Here is an 18521-nt window from a genome sequence, read left to right as displayed (position 1 = left end):
CTTAGGAAACTCTATCTCTATTCCTTGTCTCCTTAATGGGCAAATGCGAATTCAGAATTGTCTTAGTATTTTCAAGTCTGCTTTTACTCAATATCTTGTGAATCTACAAATATTAGTGGTCAGTGACAAACGTATAGGGCTTGATGTAGCCTTGACAAGATAGAAGGGGGAAATTTCACCTAGGATGTGTATAAAACATTAAGTGTCTCAATTCAAAAGATAGACAACCAGGATCAGGTAGTGAATTTAGAACTTTATTGACTATATCATGCTAACCATAGCCATGACCAAAGGACATCAGGATGTTGGCTATCCCACTGAAGGAACTGAAGAGCAAATGCAGAGACCTTACTGGGAATTAAAATGAAAGCATGGCCCTGAGTTCATAGTTCCTCTTTCACTATGACGCATACAGGAATATTGTGAATGCTTAGAAAGAGAAGTAGTGATCATTAAAAACCAGAATAGCATTATCAAAAACAAATTATGCCAGTCTAATTCAGTTCTGTTCAACAAACATTTATTAAGCACCTACCACACACAATGCACTCTGCTAAATGCTTAAAAATCATAAGTAAAAGTCTGTCTTTAATGAACTTACATGATGCTGCAAATGATTCTACCTTACCTGGGCCATTATTTCAAGAAAAGACCTAACTATGTTGCATGTCACTCTGGAATCTTTCCATCTTCCTATCTCTCCCCAGTTTTAGAACCAGGAATCATAGTTAAATCTACTCTTGAATTGTACCTGGATAGGATGTATCAATCTACTACCATATGGCCCAGTCACCATAGCAGTAACCCAAAATATTTCTTCTTAGACATTATTCTTTTTTTGTGTATTATCTTCCCTATTAGAATGCGAGTTTCTTGAGAGACTACTTTTATTTTTGTATTTATATACTTAATGCTTAGATCAATGTTTGGCATATACTAAGTGATTAATAAATATTTCTTGTTCATTCATTCATTCAAATTAATTTCCTTTTATGGCTAATAGATCAGTGAAATACTATAGACACTGTAAGATTGAATTTCAGCAGAACATGCGTTTGTTTGTTTTTGTTTTGTTTTGTTTTGCAGGGCAATTGGGGTTAAGTGACTTGCCAAGGGTCACACAGCTAGTAAGTGTTAAGTGTCAGAGGCCAGATTTGAACTCAGGTCCTCCTGAATCCAGGGCCAATGCTCTATCCACTGCACCACCTAGCTGCCCCTCCTTTTTTTTTTTTTTGTCAGCAGAACATTTGAAAAAGTATTTCATATTATCCTAGTGAACAGGGTGGACAAAAATGGGCTAGATGGTATTATAGTTAGGTGGATCTAAGAATTATTTGATAGAGTATATATTAATGGGCAGATATCAACTTGGAGGGATGTCTCTAGCAGAATGTCCCACTGAATTATGTTGATCTTGTATCATTTTACAATGTTATCAATTGTCTGAATGGAGGCAAAAATGAGAAGGGAAGGGAATAACCATTTATATTGCACTTACTATCTGCCGGATATTGTACTAAGCTCTTTTACAAATATTATCTCATTTGATTCTCACAATAACCCTGAGAAGCAGTTGATATTATTATTCTCATTTTACAGTTGAGGGAACTGAGGCAAATAGAGGTTAAATGACTTGACCCTGGGTCACATAGCTAGTAAGTATTTGAGGCCATATATGAAATTAGGTATTTCTGATTTCAGGCTACAAATAGAGGATTGTGATGTCTAGAACAATTGAAGTCATAATGACTCCACTAACTCTATCATGTTTTTATTATATCTAGGGTATTATATTCAGTTTTCTGGCCCTATTTTAGGAAGAATATTGACAGGATATAGTCCATCCAGAGAAGAATGACCAGGAGAGTGAGAGAACTAGAGAGTGTAACAAATGCAGGTGAGTTGAATAAACTGGGCAATGTTTGGCCTATAGAAGAGGACACTTACCAGGGGCTTGAAAGTTGTCTTCAAGTATTTGAAGAGATGCCACATAGAAGAGGTATTATTAGACTCATTTGATTTGGATTCAGAGAGGACAACTAGGAAGCATATAGACTTAGAGAGGTCTAGTTTTAAGCTTGATATAAGAGATGTCCTATGATTAGTGCTATTCAAAAGTTCACGAAGAACTTTTGAACTTCATGAAGAAGTTGGTTCCTGCCCACTGGGGTCTTCAAACCAAGTTCAGATGGCCACTTGCTATGAATGATAATAGCTGGTATTAATTTAGCACTTTAAAATTTGCAAAGTGCTTTACATGTGATCTAATTTACACATGACTTAATCCTCATAACAATCCTGTGAGGTAGGTACTATTATCCCTTTTTAGAGATGAAGAAACTGAGGTTGAAAGAATTTATGACTTGCCCAGGATCACACAGGTAGTATCTGAGGCATGAGTCCAACTCAGATCTTCCTGACTCCAATTCTAGTGCTCTGAAGACTGGACTACTTAGCTGCCTGTGAATGTTGTGGAGAAAGTTTCTGGTCAGTTCTGGAATGGACTGTATCATAAGTGTCAAATACATGGCTCATCAACACTCCTGAAACAGATTGAAATGAAATTGGGAAATATTAAACAAAACAAATAAGAATATAAGAATACATGGATAGTGTTAACATGTGGTTTTCGATATGCAATACAAGGGATTTTTATGTACAAATTAGTGGCCCTGCTTCTACTTGAGTTTGTTGCCACTGGACTAGATGACTTCTGAGGTCCACTCCATTTCTGAGATTCCATGAATCATATAGTCCTTTCCAATTCACACTCTCTTATCAAACACCTTAAACTTTCCTACTCACATACCTCTACCATAATGCAGGAATAACCCCTTTTACCAGTCAGTCAATCAGTTACTGTGGTCACTCATGAGCAATAAGCCTTAAGGTGACTACAGTACATTTATGTTCAGTTTCTCTTCTGGATCCCAACTTCCCTTTATACCTTAGCAGGAGCTATAGTTCACCACCGCTACCTCCTACTTTTCCCAGGCTTCTTCACTAACCCTTCACAAAACTAGCTTGAATTAGTTTCAGCTAAGCTCTTACCAATTCTTGAAATGTTAGCACATTAGCACATAAACAAGCGTTTAGTGGAATAAGTGGAAGAATAATCTTCTCAGTGTTTGTTGAGTCATCAGGTTCTTATTGTATTTTGTATCCTTGCACCTGAGCCAATTGTTGCCCCAATTGACACTGTTCACTTCAGCTTTCTAGCCAGTTTAACTTCTTGGCCATAATAACTCAGAAAATGGTTTCTATCTTTTGTATGTTTGTAGCCTCAGAACAAGGTTGAAGACTTTCCCTTTTATTAGAGGTACCCAGCTCAACAACAGAATTATAATGATTTTTAGCAAAACCCTCTTCTCTCCTAAAAAATGCCAACTGTCCCTAATTAAAAATGCAGCTTTTCATATTGCTAATGCTGAAATTTTCCAAATTATTATCCTATTTCTTTATTACTGCAGTTACGAGTTTTTGAAACATTTTTGACAAAAGGGAAGATTTAATAAATATATAACAGTAAACATCCCTGTGGTTTTCCATCCCAAAATTTTTACTAACGACCCTTCTTTCCGCAGAACTTGACCCTTCTGAGTTTCATTTCTTCTTGATAGAATTATAAAATATTAGAAGTGTAGGAGACTTTAGAGGTCACTCAATCAAGCCTGCTAACTGCATAGATGAGGAAAATGGGGCTCAGAAAAGGGAAAAGGACTTGCCCAGAGTCTCACAGTAATTTAATCAGAGATCTGAAACTAGAATCCGCATATCTTTGTTTCTTATTCAGCAGCCTTCAATGCTTTTCTTGATGGAGGAGGTAATAAATACAAGAATTTCATGCCCTTTGGCTTGACCAGTGTTGGGGTTTTTTGTTTGTTTTTTTAGTGAGGCAATTGGGGGTTAAGTGACTTGCTCAGGGTCACACAGCTAGTGAGTGTTAAGTGTCTGAGGCCGGATTTGAACTCAGGTACTCCAGACTCTAGGGTCGGTGCTCTAGCCACTGCACCATCTAGCTGCCCCTTTGGCTTGACTATTAAGGAGATATTTGTGGAATTTCAAGGTTTGTAATCCTACAGATTAGGTAGATCTCTATTCTGACTGTGAGACCACTACTCTGACTATGCCTTATTCCTAGTATTACAAAACAACAGAAATGTCTCTATGCATGGGGTAGGGATTGGAGGAAATGAAAAGACTTGCTTTTGACTTACTCACATTCATCCCCCATTCCTGACATAAGGACAAACAACAGACACTTGTGCTAGCAAGATACCCAGAGGGGCAAAGGAGAGGAATAGTACTGTGCCTCTCCATGACCTTCAACTGGAAATTAGTCTCACTGGCAAATGAAAGGCTGATTTCTTTCTAAGAGGCAATGCTACGGATGTACCCCAGGAGCTGAAAAATCCAGCTGTGTTCTGTCTGCCTCTGATATCATCAGCAGCACTTAAGGTTCTATAATTTGAATTTAGCTGACAATTTTGATGATGATGTATCAGGCAGAATGCTATCTGGCTTGCTCTTTTACAGCTTTACCAGCTCGGCAAGTTTAAAACTCATAAAAATGTTTTGTCAGTAAAGGAAGTAGACATACAGGGAACAGATAATTACATAATCAGGCATCATTTCACCTAGTCTTATAACCATAGACTATTTTAATGATTTCTCATTATAATACCAATAAAAACCTGTCCATTTATTATCTATTTATCAAATTTTCCCTTCTTACTAAAGATACCAGAAAAGGTCACAGCTGCTGTTAGACCTCCATGATAAAGAGACAGGATGATGGGTTGGAAAACAGCAGCACTGTAATGTTCAGGACAATAAACTTTTTAAATTGAATTGTAAAAGTTTATCACTAATAAAAGAACTCTTTTAGGGGATTTTGATGTTATTTGTGTGTGTGTGTGTGTGTGTGTGTGAAATATTCAACAGATGGAAACAGATGGCGAGGTCATGAAATGGGTGAGTATTCAATATAATAAAATGGAAAAGCATTTGTAGAGATTTCTTGGAGGCAGGGTGATATTATTGGCCATTATCTAATTTCTACTAATTTGTGTTGTTTTTTTTAACATGTCTTTTATGCGAAAGCCTCATCATAGCATGAGAGTGATCCTGAACTTTCAAAGACCATAGCAGAGGAGCAAAAGCTTAGAGAAGCTCATCACCAGAAGCCTGGGCAGCAGAAGATGATTTTTTTTTTATCAATTCATGAATACTCTCCACTAAGATAGTTGAGATCAGTATTAGAAAGGGACATTTTCATATCCATGAGATTACAGTTCTTTTGAAGTATGGGAGGAGAAAGTTAAGAAGAGTTAGTTTTGTGATAAAGAGGAAGAGAAGAAAGAAGAGAGAAAGAAGAAGAGGAAGAGGCACAGCAGCAGCAGCATAAGCAGGAGCAGGAGGAGGAAGAGGAAGAGCAGGAGAAGGAGGAGAAGAAGGAGAAGAAGGAGGAGGAGGAAACAATAACAACAACAACCACTACCTGAATGTAATTTTCTCTTCTCCTCTAAACTGATATAGACTATTTTCCTCCTGGGACTGGGATTCTATAGTCACATTTCAACATTGAATTGAAATTTGAAATAATTTGCTAAGCACAGCAAATTCACTAGGAGGTTCAGGATTTCAGCGCTAGCAAGACTAGGTTTTTATGAAAAATATGTCTGTACAAAATTATAAGGTGGTTAAAAAGTGGTGAAAACAGTTAAATGAGAGCAATCATGGAGCTATTTCCTAATGTTTGAAGTAAATCTAACCCTCTTGCTGGATTCTCCTCTCCAACCTCATTCCCTAACATGTGTTCATCCAGATATTACCCTTACCTTCAGTGATGGGATATGACACATGATAATAATTGTTCCCCTCCCTTTATATAATGTTTTACAATGTGCAAAGTTCTTTCTTCAGAAGAACCCTGTGAGGTAGGTAGTGATGCATCACCATCCTTATTTTATACATGAGGAAATTGAGGCATGATGAAATTAAGTGACTTATCCAGGGTAATGCACCTAGTACATATCAGAAGCAAAAATTGAATCATGTATCCTTAGTCAATGCCTCACTGACAATTAAAATTGAACATGTTTCAAAGTTTAGCTCATTATTTTCCCTGTGAAACATGTTCTTCTCCCAACTGCTCAGTTTTTATTGAGGACATCATCTGTTCAGGTATTCAAAAACATACCTTGAGTTTCTCCATTCTCCAATATCTCCTGCATAACCTTCCTTTGTCATTTTTCTAATGCACATAATTTCTGCATTCTTCTGATCACACTATTCCTTGATTAATGATTCTCTAGCAAATAAAGCATAAATTTCCAGTCTTGACATTTAAAGTCCTCTGTAATCTACCTTTATTAATTAATAATATAATGTGGAAAGAGCACAGAATTTAGTCAGAAGACCTGAGTTTAAATCTCTGATATACTACTTATTACCTCTGTGACTTTGGACAAGTCATTTAACCTGCTTAGGTTTCAGTTCCTAATTTCTAAAACGAGGAGTTTGGACTACATGGGTCATTCAAATCTAAATTTTAACTCTGTGATATTTCCAGGTTTATTTTAACCTAATACTCTTCACATAATTTTGGCTTTACCCAAATAAACTGCCCTCTTCTATCCTCAAGCATAGAATGACTCTTCTCTATTCATTTCTTTTAGGGATCCAATTCAGCTGCTCCCTTGTCCATGAAGGCTTACTTTATTTTCTCAGCAGAAGTGATCTCTCCATTTTCAAATTTCTCACCATATTCTGAACCTCTCTTTTGCACTTATCACATTCTATCTTGTAGTATCATTATTTGCATATTCATCTTATCAGACTGAGTAGAGTGTAAATTCCTTGAGAGTAGACCCTACATTGATCATCCATATATCCATCCATCCATTTTTCATATATCCCATAATTATTTATTTATTCTCTACACAATACTATGTGGCAGAGGGTATACAATGTTTGAGGGAGTCAGGACTTAAATCCTCTCACAAAATTTAGAGTCTAATAGAGGCATAGCATACTAACCCAGAGAAGTCATTTTTATATTCCTAACACATAGTAGGTACTTAATAAGTGCTTGTGCACAGAAACAAATTGAATTGAATGGAGAGTGGCTGGGAACAGATTGTTTTAGTCCATTCATTTACTGGCCCTGAACCAATGTGACCTAAGGCAGAAAATCCAACTTGTACAGAACAGCCATTGTAGACTTAATTTAATCTCCTTTGAAAGCTAGATTTTCAAAAAATGAGTCGCAGCCTATAAGGGAGAAATGAACTGACTCCCCACTGCTCATGCTTATGTTCAGTCTACAAATGGAAGCAAATATCATAAAAAGACATTTGAGTCTTTCCAACAGTAAATATGAAAGTGAATATTTTTTTCCCCAGAATGCAGGCTTAGAGCACAATTTATGCACTTTCATCCATTCAATGCCTCTTAACTGGTTTGAAGATGTCCAAAAAAGATATTTTTGGAAAATCTCCCCAACTTTTCTTTTATGTGACAACAATCCATTAACTAGTTGCCCAGAGGACTCTGACAGCTGATTGTCTCTACATTTCTGTTTCTTATTCTTTGACAGTATTACCACTTGATGGTCAAATTAAAGCTCATTTAATCATCTGTATGCCAAGCAGCATGACTCGGTCAATCTCATCCTGTGAGATTGGCTAGGTAATTACTTGAAATGTGCTGTACACAGTTTAATCCTTTGTTCCCTAACTCCCATTGACGTCAAAGGAATTTTGCCTCCAGAAGAATGAGATCCAATTTTCTGTATTTGAAATGTTCTAGTTTGTTTCAGGCTTCTGCACCAGGGTAGATTTCATAAAGACAATGTTTGTTGAATAAAACACCAATTAAAAATGTGATATCTCCATCTAAAGTTAGGTTGGAGGGGGTGGGGGTATATGTGGAATGGCACGGGTAAGCTGTCTCTCCATGTCTTGTTCTTCTATTCTGAGAGTGGAAATTTGACCTTGGTGGCATTTACCTCAGCTGGCCCATCCAGCCTACGACCAAATTGTTCAAGATTTTCCTCCAGTTCAATTAATGTACTTTATGTCCATATTCACTTTTTAGCTGGGCTGAGGTTTTTCACGGCTAGATATTGTATTCTCAGCATTCTCATGGCAACTGTCTGCATCACCTGATTGTGCCAAATTGAAGCTGAACCAATTGGATATAAATGATGTAATTACTGGTAGAAGTTTCTAAATGGATATTACTTAAACAATGGGCATTTGAAGACTTATGGTCTAAGATCATTCCATCATGGATGAATTAAGCTGTTCATGAGGTGTTAAAGGCTTCAGCAAACAAATTCCACAGCTAAACCCAGGACAAGTCAAAACATGCCAAGTTGGTTCATTAGAGTTATTTTATGTTGCCAAGTTAAAACTCCTCCCCACCTCTAGTACTGGGTCCATATTGCAAATATATTTTAATTGTAGTGCCATATGAAATGATCAATAAAAATCATGCTGTACTTTCAATGGAAATATCACAGTCACAGTTTTCTACAATTAGAAATCTCATGGAAAGCCTGAATAATCAGTAATTATTATATTTTTGTGGAAGGTTGTTTAATTTTTAATTTGCATCTCTCTTTTTTATTCAAGCAGTAGACAAATGCAGTTAACTGTGCTTTGTAAAGTGTGATGTACTACAAAAATTTGAGGCATTATTTTTAATTCAGACTCAAGCTCTGCCACTGTGTGGCTTCGGTCAAGTCACTTAATTTTCTTGAGTTCTTTTCCTCACTTGTGAAGTGTTGAGAATAATTCTTGTAGTACCTACCTCAAATGATTATTGTTAAAAATAAATAATTCTAACAACTTTCATTTGGAACTTTAAGGCATACAAACATAAGTATATTGATGATCAAATGAGATAGTAGATATTTTTGGAATGTCTTTGGATCCATGAGACTCTAAGTCTAGACCTATAACCCTGTGATCCTAAGCACTCTTATAAATATGAGTTATGATTTATTTAAATAATTAATTAAACTTTTAAAAGGATCTTCTTGATATTAGCATTTCCTCCAGTCATTCAGATTTCAACCCATCCTCACCTTTTCAATCTATACAATGTTTGTCCAAAGTTCATTGAGGAGTAATGTGAGATAGAATGTAAAGTTAAGTAGAATTAGATTGTAGAGGATCTTAAGCATCAGTTTGTGATTTATTCTAGGTGTAATATTAAGAGGTAATCTTGGAGGACTTTGTTACTTTTTCCCAGAAAGGTGATTCAGAAAACATCAATGGTTACAAAACTACAGGCCTTTATTTAGATATATCTTGATCTTCAAAAACTTTAGGAGACTCATTTATAGAGACCTTGAGAAATTCTTGATGAGAGGGTTAGGAGGGAACAGGAAAGATTTTGCAAGGTATATTCTACAATGAACCACATTGTTGCCATCACACAATTGACTGGAAGATGCAGAGAATTAGGCGTTCAAATTTGTTGATAATGAAAATAAAATTTTAATCAGTATAGAAAGAAATGCATCAGCTTAAAGACTCTCTTACAACACATATGACTACCATATATACATATTTATATATAATCTCAAGATTCCTAAAAAAATATAGCAACAGAAATAACTTTGTTCAATGACCCTCTGATCATAAAGAGCACTTGAGGCTTAAAAGAAACACAAATGTTTGCCAAGGTGTTTATCACTGTGATGGAGGAAATACAATATAAAGTGAAGAGGAATTCCCTGTGGATGGTAAGGTTCTTGTTTATTGATGGTATTTTTTCTGGTTGTATCAAGGCCAGTAACTTTGCTGAGTCTCTTGGAAGAAATCCATAGAATTAGTGATAGGCATTAGAATAGGAACTGGACTTCTGATTTCATTGCTATAAAGACCTCTTTAGTCTACCAAATTCCTATCTGCTCAGGCTCACCAATTACAAAGGAAAGGTCAAGTGGATGAAGACAATATATTACACCTGTATGAATATCTAGGACTGATAATGAACATGGAAAATGAGTTTGACTCAGAATTAAATGGGAAGATGAGAATATGCTGTATTGCCTTCAGGAAATTTCAAATCTGCTATAATGACTCCCAGCTTCTCCCAGAAGCAAGAACTTAATTTTTTAATATTGGTGCTTCTGCAGGACTGCAATATATTGAACACAACCATCTATGAAGAATTGAACACAAGATCACACCTCTTCTAAATCATGCCCTCTAACTATTGGTGCTCCCCAAGGTTCTATTCCTGTCATTTTTTCCCCTCTACACTAATTCACTTAGTGATCTCATCAGCTTTCATGGATTTAATTGCTATCTCTATGCTCAAGATTCTTAAATCTTCTTATGTTGTCTTAAATTCTCTGCTGATCTCTAATCTCACATCTCCAACTGCCTTTCAGACATCTTGACCTGGGTGTCTAGTAGACAACTTAAACTCAATATGTCCAAAATGGAACTCATTATTTTTCCCCTTTAACCCTCACCATCTCTTACCTTCCTTATTACTATAGAAAGCAACACTACCCTTCTAGCCTCTCAGTCTTCAAAACTGGGGATCATCTTGGACTCCTCACTTTCTCTCACCCCCATACCCAATCTGTTGCCAAGACCTGCCAATTTCATCTTTAAAATCTCTCTCATATACCCCCTTCTCCCTTTTGATACTGCCACCATTCATAGCCTATTGGTGGGTCTGCCTGCTTCAAGTCTCTCCCCACTCCAATCCATCTTCCATTCAGTCACTAAAATGAAATTCCTAAAGTGCAGGTCTGACCATGTTATCCCCTACTCAATAAATTACAATGGCTTCCTATTGCCTCCAGGAAGAAATACAAAAAGTTCTATTTGGCATTCATGCCCTTCATAACATAGCCCCCTCCTACCTTTCCAGTCTTCTTTTTTTTTTTTTTTTTTTAGTGAGGCAATTGGGGTTAAGTGACTTGCCCAGGGTCACACAGCTAGTAAGTGTGTGTTAAGTGTTTGAGGCCGGATTTGAACTCAGGTACTCCTGACTCCAGGGCCGGTGCTCTATCCACTGCGCCACCTAGCTGCCCCTCCAGTCTTCTTATACCTCACTCCCAGCATGTACTCTTCAATCCAAAGACACATCCTTCTGGCTAGTCCAGGAACAATACAGTCCATATCTCGGCTCTAGACTTTTTCTCTTCCTGTGCCACATGCCTGGAAGGTTCTCCCACCTTTGTTCCCTCCTACTGACTGACCTCTTTGGCTTCTTTCAAGTCTCAACTAAAATCCAACTTTCCACAGGAAGCATTCTCCAACCTTTCTTCATTTCCTTTCTATCCTCTTGTTATTTGCTGTTTATCTTGTTCATAGCTTGCTTTGTATATATTGGTTTGTATGTTGTCTCCCCCATTAGATTTTTAGCTCCTTGAGAGAAGGGATTGCCTTTTTCCTCTTTTTGTATCCAGGCATTTAGTACAGTGCTTGGCACATAGTAGCTGCTTAAGAAATATTGATTGATTGAAAAGGAACATAATTTTGTGAGGTGTCAAAGAAAGGGAGGAGATAGAATTGAATGTATGGTAGGGGCAAGGCATTATCTATCTATCTACCTATCAATCTATCTATCCATCTATCATCTATTATTTAATTTTTTAAGATGGAGATAACTGGGTGTGTTTTTAGACAGGAAGTAGCCAGTTGAAAGGGAGAGACTGAAAATGAGAGAGGGAGGGAATGGTTATTGGGACAAACTCCTGGAAGAGATGAGAGAGGATGGGATGAAGGACACATGTGAAAGAGTTGAACCTAACAAGGAAATGACCAGTGCAGCACTTAGAAAATCAATCTTGGACTTTTGTGAAAAAGTATTCAATCACAGTTTTCAAATGTCCACAAAGACATAGTAACAAAAGTTGTTTAAATTATGTTCAAAGAGAGCTTTGGAGGTGTGGTAAAAATTATTTGTGGTAAAGATTAATATCGCAGTTTTAGAATGGAGAAAGTACTGGGTTGGAAGTTGACAGTTGTATTCTATACAAAATTCTCACCAATTTTATTATGTAGCTTTGTGTAAGCCACTTAACATCTGTGACTCAGTTTCATTATTCGGAAAATCCTGGGAATAGATTTAATCAGTGGTGTCAAATTTACATATAAATGAATCCTCATGGTCCTCATACTGACTTAGAATACCAGAAATTAACATTTCTTATGTTGCGTAGTATGTGTATATATTTTGTTTAACATTTCTTAATTACATTTTAATCTGGTTTGGGTTACTCTTGGGATTTTCATTGGTTATGGCACTGAGCTGTGAATTTGACTCCTCTGCATTAAATAATCTTTAAGATCCCTTCTACTGGATTCAAGAAGACCCGAGTTCAAATCTAACCTCAGAAACTTGACACTTATTAGCTGTGTGACCCTGGGCAAGTCACTTAACCCTCATGTGTAGCCAAAAAAAAAAAAAGATCCTTTCTAGCTTTAAGAGTCTATACATTGGGTGGAAAAGAAGGTGGGCCCAAGAAGGTGGGTTTAGGGGGAGGCCTTCTCAGGCCCCTCTGAAAGGCCCCCTCCTGGGCTGTCTCATCAATATCCAAACACAAATTTTTATTTACCCACTGCCTTTTGTGTATCAGTGAGTTGCCAAAATGACAAACACAAAAGGAAAAAGGAGAGGGACAGGATACATGTTTTCTAGGCCCTTTAGAAAACATGGTGTTGTCCCTTTGGCTACATATATACAAATATACAAGAAAGGTGATATTGTAGATATCAAGGGTGTGGGCATGGTTCAGCAAGGAATGCCCCACAAATGTTACCATGGCAAGACTGGACAGGTCTATAATGTTACTCAACATGCTGTAGGCATTGTTGTAAACAAACAGGTTAAGGGAAAGATTCTAGCCAAGAGAATTAATGTGCTTATTGAGCATATTAAACATTCTAAGAGCAGAGATAACTTCCTGAGGAGGGTAAAAGAAAATGACCAGAAGAAGAAGGAAGCCAAAGAAAAAGGCAACTGAGTTCAATTGAAATGTCAGCCTGCTTCACCCAGAGAAGCACACTTTGTGAGGACCAGTGGCAAAGAACCTGTGCTGTTGGAACCAATCCCCTATGAATTCATGGCATAAATGACTAAAAAACATAATAAAAAGATTCTTGGATTATGAAAAAAAGAGAGTCTATACATCTATGAGCTAATTACTCATGACATTAGAGGTCCCATGTAGAAGTTTGAAAATGGAAGAAGCAACTGTCTCAATAAAGACAGTCAATTCAATAAATACTTAGTAAGCACCAGTTAAATGGAAGGTAATGGGGATATTCGAGATGCAATAGTCCATTCAAGTTCTCATGGAACTTGCGATCTTTTAAGGGAGATAAGACATGCACCAGAATTTGTCACTTGAGAATTTTTTTTTTTAAACTAGGCTTTTGTTTCCTGGCTTGGACACAAAGGCACTACAAAGTTACAAAGGCACCACAAATCCAAGGAACCCCTAGCAAGAGAGCGAAAGCCCACACTTAGAGATGTGTGGATTTTTTTCTTTTTTGTTCTTTTTCAGGGCAATGGGGGTTAAGTGACTTGCCCAGGGTCACACAGCTAATAAGTATCAAGTGTCTGAGACCAGATTTGAACTCAGGTCCTCCTGAATCCAGGGCCGGTGATTTTATCCACTGTGCCACTTAGCTACCCCAGATGTGTAGACTTTTCATTCCATTTCAACTCATGATAACTTCAAGAGAGGTTTTTGGCTTTCTGTAAACCTAGGAAGACTTTTTGATGGACACCCAGACCTCTAGTGTGTGCATGCAGCAAATTATACAATGACATTGAACTAAGTAATCCAAATGACATGTATGGTGCTGAGAGGACTGCCTTTGGAGAGATAAGAAAGTGTCAGAAAGTGTCAGTGGTTTTCATCAAGAACTAACCTCAGGGGTAGCTATGTGGTACAGTGGATAGAGCACTGGGCCTGGAGTCAAGAGGACCTGACTTCAAATCTGGCCTCAGAAACTTGACCCTTACTAGCTGTGTGACCTTGGGCAAGTCACTTAACCCCAATTGCCTCTCCAAAAAACAACAACAACAACAACTAACCTGAGAAGGATATAGTTTGTCATGAGTGCCTCCTTTACTCTGATTGCATTGTTATTGTTTATTAGTCATTTTTCAATAAGTCATATCTGACTCTTTGTGATCCTATTTGGGGTTTTCTTGGAAAAAATATACTGGAGTGGTTTGCCATTTCTTTCTCCAGCTTTTACAGATGAAGAAACTGAAGCAAACAGGGTTAAGTGACTTACTCAGGGTCACACAGTTAGTAAGTGCCTCAGACCAGCTTTGAACTCAAGATGAGTCTTCCTGACTCCAGGCCAGGTATTCAATACAATGTGCCACCTAGCCACTCCAGATTGTATTATATGAATATTACTGCAACTTCTTTTCTTTCATTATAGAACTGCTCTTGAGAAAGGGAAAGATCTTTTAACAGTCTAATGACTTTAAAGGAAGAATGTTGTATGAATATATGTGTGTGCTTGTGCATTTGTATGTATGCACATATGTATACATACATATGTGTGTGTGTATGTGTGAGTGTTTTAGTAATAGACCAGAAACATCTCTAATGTGTAATTACTCTGACAAATATTCTTACTTTTGATGAGTTTCACATTGCAACCACAGGAATGGCTGTGAATTGAGCTCCTAGTCATAGTTAATTGCATGGCATTGGATTAGACACTGCTTGCTTTAAAATTGATGGGACAATGCCTTTAATGCTTCCTCTCAGCCTTACAAAAGTGACATATAAACAGAAACTAATAGGCATACATCTCACCCCCACTGGTGCACAGTCTCTCTGCCAGTCACCAGTCAATGTCCAAAGGCCCCAGATCAGAAAATTGCCATTTTGTGAAATAATTAGTTTTAATATTGCAAAATGTTCTTCTGGAATTTCATATAAGGGATAAAGGAAAGAGTGCTGGTTTGGAGTCAGAGGACTTGTGTTCAAATTCAGGATGCATTACCTAGATGATCTTGGTCAAGTCATTGAACTTCACTGGGACCCCAGTTTCCTCTTTTATAAAATGAAGGGTTGGATTAGATGATCTCTAAGGTCCCTTCCAGCTCATAATGGATAATGTTATGATCAATTCTTCAAGGCTCAATTCAGTCTCCACCTTCTCCTGGATGGTCCCAAGTAGAAATTATTCTTTCCTTCCTCCTATAAACATTATTTGAACTTTGCTCAATAATCATTCAATAAGCATTTATTAAGTACCTGCTGTGTACAGAATACTATGCTTGGTGCTAAGGGAGAGCGTCAATCTCTGCCCTTGTAGAGCTTATGATACATATTTTATGATGTATGAAAGAGAGCTGATTTGAGAAAAGTGCTTTGTAAATTTCCAAGCATTATAGAAACAAGAATTATACATATTCAAATTTTTCTTGTAATAAATTCATTTTTATGTGTTTCTTTATCACTTTATTAGACATAAGCTCTTAGAAGGTAGATTCTAAGGCTCCAACCAGTGCTTTGCACATTGTAGGTGTTCAATCAATGTCTTTTAAACTGAAGTAAGTGGTTCCAGTTTATTTATTTTTATGTTTACTTGTTTTTAAATGATGAATGTTACCAGCAAGGAAAAAAAAAAGTTTCTTTGATGCTTAGACCTGCTAAGCTATCCTCTAGCAGTGCTGCTTTGTACACATAAATACCTAGATTGTGCCATCTGACCCAACTGCCAAAGACTGAGGTGCTGTCATAATTACTTAGGACCCAAGTTTAGAGTTGAAAAGATATTCTAGGAAAACTGCCTCCTTTTACAGATGAAGACACTTGAGACCTAACAAATTTAAGTGTTTTATTGAAGGTTACACAGTCAGTGGTGAGTAGCAAAATCCCAAATGACTCGCTCAAGCCATTGTAGAAGGGCAGCCAAGAATTATTGATAGTAACTCATTCAGTAGCCAGGCTTAATTAGGAAGTGAACTTGGTGGAGTAAAATGTTTTGCAGAACTACTTCAGGTTTGAGCCCACTCTCCCAACGATCAAGATGGCACAGTTGAGAATGTGTGCCTTTGTGCTTGGGGGAAATGCTTTGTAGTTTTTATTATTGCTATATCTTTTCAGTAATATATACCATTGTAAAAACTAATTGTTGTTAGTTGGTTAAACAATCCCAGCATGCATTTTATTGGAGTGTTTTGATAGCATGGTGAGACACTAAGTAATCACAACAATTTATATGGAAGGAGAACACACTAGAATGGGTACATGACCCAATAATATTACAGAAAGATATCCCTGACCTCACAGGTATACTCAGTACCTTGAAAGGGGGGAGGGGAATATATAGCTTTGTTCTGGGGAAAATAACTCTTCAGTGTTGACAGAAGATGGGATGTGGATCCCTAGAGTCTACATTAGAAGCTTTTTACAAATTTCCTGTCATGAAGATAATTTTTTAAATTTCTTCTTTATGTTGGGTTCTGGGGAAAACATGATTTTAAGTCAGCAGACCAAGGCTCCAATATTGACTCTTCTACTTTCTACCTGTCTAACCTTGTACAAGTTTCTTTCTATAACTGAACCCCAGTTTCTTCATCTTTAAAGTGGAGATTATAAGACTTGCAATACTCGCCTCAAAGGGCTGTTGTGAGAAACAACTAAGATAAAGTATGCAAACCAATCTGTAAGTTGCAAAGCACTGAATGAATGAGGAGTCTGGGTCTTAAAAATAAAAGTTCTAAGTTTAAACCCCAGTGCTAAAACAGTCTGAGCATGAATTCCCTTTTCTAGAAAGATGAAGCATTTGACAGAGGTGACCACTAAGCTCCAGGTTAGTGCCACATTCTATGATTCGACAGCTTTTTTTGGAGGGAAATTTTTAATTATTTAATAGTCTTCTTCCTTTCTCAGTTTTGCATAAACTAAGTGAAGCAGAGAGCCAGGCCATTATGTCTCTGGAGACATGGCTTCTTTCCTCACTATGGAAAGAAGCTTTGAAAATGCATCAGGAAACCTGAATTATTGTTCTGGCTATGATGCTTGTTACTTGGGTTCTTATATCTAAAATCTCTCTCAGCTCTAGATGATAAAATCTTTGACCTAGATCAGGGGTTATTAACCCTTTTGTGTCATGGATCCATCTGGGAATCTGGGGAAGCCTCTGGACCTCCTTAAAATAAAATTTTTTTAAATAAGTGAAGGAAATGTGGATTTTCAGTCAAGGGTATTGTGAAGCTCAAATATGATTATAGGTGCAAAATACTTTGCAAACCTTAAAACACTATATGGATGCCAGGTATTCCTCCTCCTCCTCCTTCTACTACTACTACTCCAACAGCTATTACTCCAACAACAATTACAACTATCACTTCTACTACTGCTGCTACTGCTGCTACTACTGCTACTACTGCTACTACTGCTACTGCTACTGCTACTACTGCTGCTGCTGCTGCTGCTGCTACTACTACTACTACTACTACTACCACCACTACCACTTCCTCCTCCTCCTCCTCCACTGTCACTATCATCACCATCATTACTATTACAACTATTACTACTACTACTACTGATGCTGCTGCTACTACTTTCTACAGGCCTCTAGTCTGGTTATGATTTCATTCCTTGAGACTTCACCAATATTAATACAGAAATTCAGCAATGTATTGGTAAATGCTTACAACTGGGCTCTCAGAGGGGAAAAAGTATACATACATAAGTTTAAATTTAATCTGTATTACTTATACTTTCCTAAGTCTAGTCAATCAAGAAAAAAAGTTCCAATTTGCAGCAATTACTGATTTTTGAAGGAAAAATTCTCAAACTAAAAATTAACAATCAGTTCTCACAAAGTTAGAGCTGGTTCTAACACACCTCAGATTTCAGTTAGAGATTATTAAAACAAAGATATAATTTTTTCCTATCCAAGTTTGTAAATCCATTGAAATATATCCACACCCCCTTGAGCATCCATGAACCCCAGTTTAAAACCCCCAAATATGGATGTTAGGCCCCTGGGGTGGGGCAAATTCTCATCATAGTCAGAATTCAAGTCAAGAAAAAATACCTTTAGAAACATGATATTCCCCTCCACCTTGCCAATTATTTTTCTAGAGTACATAAAGTATACCTTAAAGCTAAGTGGAACTTTTCTTTTTTTTTTTTTCTTTTTTTTTTTTTAGTGAGGCAATTGGGGTTAAGTGACTTGCCCAGGGCCACACAGCTAGTAAGTGTTAAGTGTCTGAGGCCGGATCCGAACTCAGGTACTCCTGAATCCAGGGCCGGTGCTTTGCCACTGTGCCACCTAGCTGCCCCGGAACTTTTCTTTTAAAACCCAAGAGAATATGGTTTTTCAAGCTTTTCACCTTCAGTCTTCCAAGGATGATTCTATCATAGCTGTAAGGCTGAAAGGAACCTCAGAGGCCATCAAGTCTAACCCCCACATTTTACAGGTGGGAAAACTGAGGTTCAGAGACATGAAGTGACTTGCTCCATGTGGGAGCATGGAAAATAGATTGATGAG

The 18521-nt window shown here is 37.3% G+C and overlaps 1 pseudogene; it reads left to right on the top strand.

The window, feature by feature from the left end:
- The first annotated feature begins 12628 nt into the window (after window positions 1–12628).
- Window positions 12629–13111, top strand: LOC122740525 (annotated as a pseudogene).
- Window positions 13112–18521: the final 5410 nt, after the last annotated feature.

Source organism: Dromiciops gliroides, chromosome 2 (genome assembly GCF_019393635.1).
Source record: "Dromiciops gliroides isolate mDroGli1 chromosome 2, mDroGli1.pri, whole genome shotgun sequence".
NCBI classification, from domain to species: Eukaryota; Metazoa; Chordata; class Mammalia; order Microbiotheria; family Microbiotheriidae; genus Dromiciops; species Dromiciops gliroides.
This window is presented reverse-complemented; position numbering and strand designations above follow the sequence as displayed.